Source organism: Carassius gibelio, chromosome B15, assembly GCF_023724105.1.
Source record: "Carassius gibelio isolate Cgi1373 ecotype wild population from Czech Republic chromosome B15, carGib1.2-hapl.c, whole genome shotgun sequence".
NCBI classification, from domain to species: Eukaryota; Metazoa; Chordata; class Actinopteri; order Cypriniformes; family Cyprinidae; genus Carassius; species Carassius gibelio.
This window is the reverse complement of record NC_068410.1, coordinates 25,720,294-25,729,314: the sequence shown is the minus strand read 5'-3', so window position 1 is coordinate 25,729,314 and position 9,021 is coordinate 25,720,294. Positions and strand designations below refer to the sequence as shown.

Below are 9,021 nucleotides of genomic sequence, written 5' to 3'. Positions count from 1 at the left end.
TAAACATGCAATGTTTTCGACTGTTTAAGGAAGACAACTGCACCTTGCATGTCCCCATGGACAGGTAGGAATTCATACGTGGGTAAATGTATTATTTCAGTAGTAATAAACTATACCATATCAATATTATTTACTTTTTTTTGCCAGATGTTAAACATAGTGCACCAAGCGCGGATAACCACGCAATGCAAACACACCTGCTCCTGGAACTTCAGAGAATGTAACTCCGTTTACTTTAGCGAGTAAAGGGAAAATGACGACAGAGAGAATAAATGAATGCCACAGGACTGTTACACGATTTATAGTAAAATGTTTACATCATTTTTCCACCTTTGAGTCCCCATGGTTTAGGAAAGTGTTTAAGGTACATACATGCAGCTGAACTACCATTTATTACAAAGTTAATTGAATTACTATTTATTACTTGTAAATTAATATACTAAAAATATAACTAATACTACTATATACTACTACATACTAATACAAATTTTTCTTAACCCTAAATACCACCCACCCTCTAAGGACTGTTTAGCCAACCAGCTTATTCCTGCTTGGTTATGACACTGAAAAGCAGAATGTAATTAATTTTTTTTAATTGCCAACTGCAAATTCATTTGACAGTAAGTAATAAACACAAAAAAAGATTGTTTAAGTATTGTGCATTTTTACTTACCACTATTTGTTTATTAGTTGTTAAATAATTTTAATGGAACAGGAATCGTTAGGCAGAATCGGAACCAGAACCGGAAGCTTGTGAGTGGTTAGATGTTGAGTGATACTTGAGTGTTTCCTTTGGAGATAATGTTAATTAATGTGAGATTAATACTCCAACTGAAAAAAAATGCAAACTTTTACATGGTTATGTTTTATTTTGATGGTCCACTTAATCAATCAATTATAAGCAACTTTGCCACTACATCCCAACTAAGTCTCATTAGAGTATAAGTATGCTCAAGAATGGTATAATCTATTATGGTAGAATAAGATGACGTACTTGCAAAGACACCTATGTCAATTTATCTGTTGGTTGACCATCAAAATAAAGTGCTAGCATATATTTACAGTTGCAGACATACTAATATTGTAATGACCACTAGTTGATATAGTTGGAAGAGTTACTCAACAGCTGTCTAAGGGGTACCATCAAAATAATCAAACTGATATAACAGTAAAAATAGTTCAAATCAAATGTATCATATTTCAAATTAATCTGATCTGATATCTGATCTTTTGGCTGTTTGAGAAAACATTTATTATTATTATTATTATTATTATTACTACTACTACTACACTGTAAAAAATCCAACTTACAATTTGTATTACAAACTCAGTTTTTTAAGTAAATTCAACTACTTAATATTAAAAAAGTTGAGATAACACAGAAAAGTAAGTAAAATAGAAATGTAGATCAATTTGTTTGACCAAATTGATATTGAAAGTTGGAACAAATAATAACTTTAAGTTGTTTATTAGTACTACCAACAAAGGCTGATGAGCATGCTCAATCGATCACTTTTTCATAAACAACGGCATTTTCATTTCTCTCACTTCATTTTCGAGTTGCCTCAGGCGGCGCCCGTTTATTTCTTCATTGTGATCACTCCGGTAAGTGCAGTACTATGCGTGTCAATTCATGATATGATTTAATTGAAGTTTGATCAAATATGCGCTTTTATACAACATAGGTGGCGTTAAGTCAGTTGAGTTTTCCTGCCTGGTCTTATGAGTTGCCTCAGGTCAGACGTTGCCTATTTTTTTCTGCCTGACAGTGTAAGTTAATTTTTCCGGTAGGTACTGTTCTATATATAATATTTACCATAAGAGACAGTGATGTGCGGGTCAATGTATAAACAACCCGCACCTGACCAATGTTTTCAACTAACCCGCCCGCAACTCATACCACAAAAAAATAAAAATAAAATATTGTACCCGAACAGCTTCCTGGCCCGCATTTTTTAAAAGTAGTAAATGCGTCGCCCCTTTATATTAATTTAATTACTTAAATAGACTATAGCCTATAATAAGAATTATGACCGCACACATAAGGCTTGCCACAAAGAACCAGTTAAATAGTAATGATTATGAATGTGTTTAAATTAGCATGGACGCATTTAATTGTTTTGTAATAATCTGGTGTTTTCTGTGTCACTGCAAAGATGTTGTCGTCGATGCGGACTCGCCATGAACACCAGAGAGAAATGCACATTTCATATGGACTACATAATCAGAGAGTATCCTATTTATTTTGGTTTGAATATGTTCATTTAAAAGTAGACATTTCAAGCTTTCTGTAATATATAATAATGCCTATATTTTTTTTAAACCCACCGACGAAACAATTAAGACACTATACCTGTCCCATAATATCACCCAAAGTTTCTACAACTTTTTCTTAGCTATTTCAGAATCTGGAAAAATTACTGGGGCTAACTTGTTACTCTAGTCAGAGCGATATGAATGTGTGTGATGTACGGCATGATAAATTCTTGTCACTTCTGCTGCCCAAACTTTGTCAGTCTGTGAGTCATTTGGTTTATTGAAAAACGATTGCACTGATTTGCATGTTTCTTGATGATGTGCTTTTTTCTGGGGTACTCACATACACCATGTCACTTCACATCGTATTCTCCACCATGTCCCACTGAAAAATTGCTTTTGCATAAAATGCAAAAATCTCTCTCTGCTTCGCCATCTACAGGTCTTAACCAAGAGTACACTATGTAGCAGTCTATTCGCTATTAAAAGTGCATCTTCTCTTTTTTGTGGCCACACTGGCCATGGCTGCTTAAACTGAGCGAACAGCACGCGCGCTCTCCAATTTGAGATTCTTGAGAAGGCGTTTGTGCACCAGCAACAGTTTGATTGACGTACGACTCAGCCTATCGACTAACGCTTTTATTGCTCTCCTCTGAACTATTGGACCTAGTTAACAGTATACCCATGGACATATCCGTGTATTTATTAGGGTTGAATGAAAAAGCGGGACAGATGCTCAATTTGAATGAGGTGGGACAAAGGGTAAAATTGCTGTACAGTACAACAAAGCGGGACAAGGAGGTGTCAGGACTTGGGTATGATCTGTCCTTTTTTCCTCCTTGTTTTTTACTTTGTTTATTTTTTATATATATATTTTTGTTTTTACTCATTTTTCTACACTTGTATTCGTTTTGTTTCCATTTCTTCTCTCTCTCTGACTTTTTATATATTTTCTCTGTTTTTTTTTCACTTCGCTTTAGCGCCAGCTGATCTCACTCAGCAATCTAGGCTGCGGCTTGTCTGACGCACCTGTTCCCTCTATCTCGTTACTCACCCTATTTATTCTGCTTGATTTTCACCCCTCCTTGTCAGTGTGTTCTGTGATGTTTTGGCGTTTGGCTTCGGTTCTGTCCTGTTCCTCCTTTCTGGTCAGTACGCTCGTTGGTTTGTCTGCCCGGGTGGTGTAACGTGTGCTTTGCCCCCAGAGGATTTCGGACTGCTCTTCTGGTTCTCGACCTGGACTGTCTTTGACCCTGGTACTACTGTTCTCAGCCCTGTCTGCACCTCGCTTGACCCCTTGTCTTTTCGGCCATATTCCTGCCTACTGTTTTGGATTTGTTACTCCTTCTCTCCTGGCGCTCTCGGAGGCTGAGCGAATGACCTGCCCACTGTGCAGTTGGAAGTTAAGACTGAGTTTTTTCCCCCCGAGTGGTTTTTGACGTTAAGACGTCCCTTTTAATAAAGTTACCATTTTCAGCCTCATGCGCTCTTGAGTCCTCATCTGTCCTGTGATGTGGTCACTCTATTCGCGCCAGTTATTCAGCCAATAAAGTGTAATGTTAGGCCTATGTATTTCTCAATTGTGTCTAGTACTATATAAATTACAAAGGTATTTCAAATGACCCGACCAACCGCGACCCGGATCTCATTAAAAATATTTTTGGATGACTCGTAACCGCAGGTAACCCGTGCATCACTGATAAGAGTTGAGTTATGTTTGTTCAATATATGTGCTTTTGTACAGCGTATTTCCTTTCATTTTAGAGTTGCCTCAGCTGCACCCAGTTAATTTTTGTCCATCATTGTTATCACTCCGGTAAATGGTCGTTCTTTGTGTATCAATTTAAGGCATGATTTGAATGACATTTGTTCATAATATACACTACTTTACAACGTATGTAGCTTCAAGTGAGTTCAGTTTTCCCCGAGTTGCCTCCGGTCAGACAGCGCCTGTTTTTCTTCCCCAAGACAGTGCAACTTAAAGGGATCCCAGATAGCAAACATATCCGGGCCTCATCTGGGCCAACTATGGCACATCTGGCTCAGTTCTGGCAGCGGCAGAGGTTATATGGGCCATCTCTGGCCCACACACATCAAGCCGGTTTTAGTTTGAGTTGTGGCATGCTGTTTATGGGCCAGATCCGGCCCGTGTGTAACAAACCGGCTTTAATTTGAGTCGTGGCTTGCTGTGTGTGGGCCAGATCTGGCCCGTGTGTGACAAACCGGCTTTAATTTGAGTCGTGGCTTGCTGTGTGTGGGCCAGATCCGGCCCGTGTGCGACAAACCGGCTTTAATTTGAGTCGTGGTTTGCTGTGTGTGGGCCAGATCTGGCCCGTGTGCGACAAACCGGCTTTAATTTGAGTCGTGGCTTGCTGTGTGTGGGCCAGATCTGGCCCGTGTGCGACAAACCGGCTTTAATTTGAGTCGTGGCTTGCTGTGTGTGGGCCAGATCTGGCCCGTGTGCGACAAACCGGCTTTAATTTGAGTCGTGGTTTGCTGTGTGTGGGCCAGATCTGGCCCGTGTGTGACAAACCGGTTTTAGGTTGAGTTCTGGCTTGTTGTATGTGGGCCAGATATGGCCTATACCAGGTGACCAGATGTGCCATTTTCTGAAGACACGTCCTGGCAGATCACCTTACTTTACCAGTCAGTGGTTCTAAAACTATTTTGAGTACTGGACGCCCATAATATTTCAGGACACGTAATATAAATACATACACACATTTATTTGACCTACACGGACCTTTTATGAAGCTGCAATGTTATTCGATTTTTTTTACATTTTTGTACCATGTCCTCTGGTGTGACACCATGTCCTTTGAACTTTTTCGGAACCACTACAAATGTTTTATGCTTTGTTGTGCATTAATATGACACCGCTAAATTATATATTTTTTAAATTAAAAAGTGCATGTTAAGATACATAATCCTAGAAAATTTAGCAAATGTGTCTTGCTTGCCACTAATGACAGGTTAGCTTGGAACAGCAAGGTCATTATTTGACAGAAAAGGCTGAAACGTCCTTAGGTGTGATAAAAAATAAAAAAAAAGTCCTCCATTGTGACACTTGTACTGTCACACCACAGGACAAAGTTTCTTTAAAAATCATTTTAAATAATTAAATAATATTTGTTTAACTCCTTTTTTTACTTTTAAATGTAATAATTACATTCATTAAATTAAGCTCTAATCATCAAAAAAAAAAAAAAAAATGAATCTTTAGAATATATGAAAATTTCACTTTTTAATAAAAAAAGTTACAAAAAATGAACTTTTTTCATGATATTCACATTTCTTCAAGATGCACCTTTTACACACACACACACACACACACACACACACACACACACACACACATATATATATATATATATATATATGAGTGTTCGTAAAAGTAATAATACAAAATCTTAAACTATAAAAGTGCCACTTTGTCCCACTATTATGTGCAGGCCTGGCATTTTGCACTGGGCTATAGAACCATACCTGTCAAGTTTTGGATTTGAAAATAAGGGAAATTATCCAGCGCCCATTGCGAGCAGTCCCACCACCCCAACAAAGCTCCAGTATCCCTTACATTTTAAGACAGGTGTTATAGCCCAAATTAAAACACAAAAGGGTATATATGAAGAGCATTTATTTAAAGGCTTATTTGCATATTTTCTGTTAATTTAACATTGCTTGTCTTTACATTTACATTTTATTTTAATTCCACACATTCTTTTCATTTCATATTGCTTCTCTTTAACAGTTTTTCTTTTCATTTCACATAACTTTTCTTTTACTCTTTTAGTGAGTTGTTGTACCAATTTGTTGCAGACTTTGCATTCTTTAAAAAAGTAAATTCGCTGGTCCCATTTATCACGGTATTTACACATGGGTTTTGGTTTTTTGGCAGGTGTGCCTTCACTCTCTATTGTAGCATCCATCATCCGTCTCTGTTTTTTCTTTTGTTGTTGTTGTTTTTCCCACGTTATAACTCATGTCACCTGACCTCACACACCCCTCGCGACAGGCTACTACAGGTGGGAGTTATCGCGAGACTAGTGACAGAGCTCAGATTGGGAATGTTTTTATTATTATTATTTTATTAATAACGCAGGTAAAAAAAATTATAATAAAAATACGGGAGACTTACGGGAAAATACTAATACGGGAGGACGGCGGGAAAGAAGGGTAAAATACGTGACTTTCCCGGCCAAAACGGGATACTTGACAGGTATGTATAGAACTACAAAATGAATTTTAAATTAGAAATATCATAATTGAATGACATTTTGAATTATGTAGTGATCTAATTCTATCCACCAAACAATTGCATTTGAATGTGTGAGACTTATGGTCATGGTTATAGGGAAATAACAAGAAGAACAAAGTGCAGTAAACGGTAAAACTGTTTGCACTACAAACCAGTACGTTCATAATTAAGACAATACATTAAAAATAACATGGTAATACAGCAGTTTGCAACAGTAAACAGCAAAACAAGCTGTTTGTACAGCTAATATAGCTGGAATGACACCGAAAGCCAGACACATTAAATCTACAAATGGCCGCGGCCCCTCTTACAGAAAAAAATAAGGGGCATATGTTTATTCATATGTTTATTTATGTAACGTAAGCGTGTGACTTTTAATTCGTCACGTGCTTTCATGGGCGTGCGCGCGGACCGGATGGAGTTGCCATGGAAACGGAGCGAAACACTGCAAATGTCACGAGGAAACACCCCGTTTCTCGCTGATTTCACTGTTTTCAGGTGAGTTAAGTCCATAAAATCACACAAATATTACTTATAATTTGACTCGCTTCTGTTGTTTATTTACTTTATAGGAATGGTTTAATGTCTTCGAAGAAGTCCGTTAGCGTTTCTACCGTTTTCAGACGACGTATCGTCAGGTATGATAACTCTATTGTGCTCTTATTTATGAAAGTTTGGGCTTTTAATCAAATCTTCATCTGTAGATGATAGCTTTTGACTGTAATCTTTCAATGGATAATTGGAAATTGCTTAATTTATTTAACCTTAACATTTACACTTTACTGTTGATCGATGACGTCACGTTATCAAGGAGCGCGAAAATTGGCAGAAAACTAAAGTTGTTTTGATCTTTTATGGTAAACATAAAACTGTTCTGCGATTTCAAGAGTGACAAAATAATCCTTCTACAACAGAAGGGAGTTTCCAAGATTTCAATATTTCTGAAGGGAGCTGCTGACAGAGATGTAGGAAGCACTGAAAAGGTTAAGTAACCTAATATGCATTTTTTTCACAACATATATCGCAATGAATTTGTTATTTTATTTATTTATTTTTTGCATTTCACCTGCTCTAGCTTGTTTCCATCTAATAAACCTGTAACTGCAGACTAAATATTGTTGGCTCTGTGTCAAATTGCTTGTTTTGTTCCTAGATTCTCCAGTGCTGATGGCCTGCTGCATCCAGCAGAGTCGGAGTGAACCTACTGTAAGACAACATCTCCAAGATGCTATTGACCACAAGACTAGTACAGTAAGTCAAACCTCAAATATACAGTACACTAGTGTTCAAAAGCTTGAAGTTGATACAATTTGTAATAATTATCTTCTGCTCACCTCTGTAGTAATTATTTGATTAAAATATGTAAAAAGATTAATATTGTGAAATATTATTACAATTTAAAATAGCTGTTTTCTATGTGAATACATTATAAACTAATTTATTCCTGTGATGTGCAGCTGTATTTTCAGCATCATTCCTCCAGTCTTCAGTGTCACATGGATCCCTCAGAAATGCTGATTTGCTGCTCAAGAAACTTATTATCAGCGTTGAAACAGTTGTGCTGCTTCCATTTTTTTGTAGAAACCGTGATGCATTTTATTTTTCAGGATTCACAGATGAATACAAAGTTCAAAAGACCTGCATTTATTTATGCAGACGCTTTTATCCAAAGCGACTTACAGCGCATTCAGGCTATCAATTTTTACATATCATGTGTTCCCGGGGAATCAAACCCCCAACCTTGCGCTTGCTTGCTTGCTAGCACAGTGCTCTACCAGTTGAGCTACAGGAACACTATTTGAAACAGATGATTTTGAACAATTTGATGCATGTAACACTAACATTAAAATGTTTAGAGTCTATGTAACAATGAATCCAACAACAAAAAAATTCAGCACATCTGTATTTTAACATTGATCATAATCAGAAATGTTTCTTGAGCAGTAAATCATCATATTAGAATGATTTCTGAAGATTTGTCACTGAAGACTGGAGTAATGATGCTGAAAATTCAGCTTTGATCAAAGGAATAAATGACATTTTAACATAATATTCACATAGAAAAGAGTTGTTTTGAATTCTAATAGTCACAGTGTTACTATTTTACTGTAATTTGATACAATAAATGGAGCCGTGGTGAGCATAAGAGATTTTTTATAAAGGCATAAAATATCTTACAGACCCCAAACTCTTGAATGGTTGTGTAAATTACAGTTATGATGTTCCTCCCAGTTAAACTTTATTAAAATGTATTAAATGTTACTCTGGCATATGCAGTCCATTCTGTAGAGATTGTGTCTGTTCCCCAAAAACAGACAACAAATAATATGTTTATTAAGGGATCTAGAAAAATTATTTCAGTTTAAACCTACTAGATTAAAAATAGTACTCAATGTACTCCATTGATGAAATAGTAAAAAGTGCACATTGCCTGAAATGATATGAACAGCAGCTATGCTAATCTTTCTCCCTTTGCCTTCCTGTTTCTGCAAATGTCCATCCCAGGG

General features: G+C 36.8%; 1 long non-coding RNA gene across 1 annotated transcript; it reads left to right on the top strand.

The window, feature by feature from the left end:
- Positions 1-6,975: 6,975 nt before the first annotated feature.
- On the top strand, positions 6,976-8,599 carry LOC127972601 (uncharacterized). The gene is made up of 3 exons (XR_008157125.1): positions 6,976-7,152; positions 7,429-7,497; positions 7,668-8,599. It is a non-coding gene; the product is annotated as an uncharacterized LOC127972601 (long non-coding RNA).
- Positions 8,600-9,021: the final 422 nt, after the last annotated feature.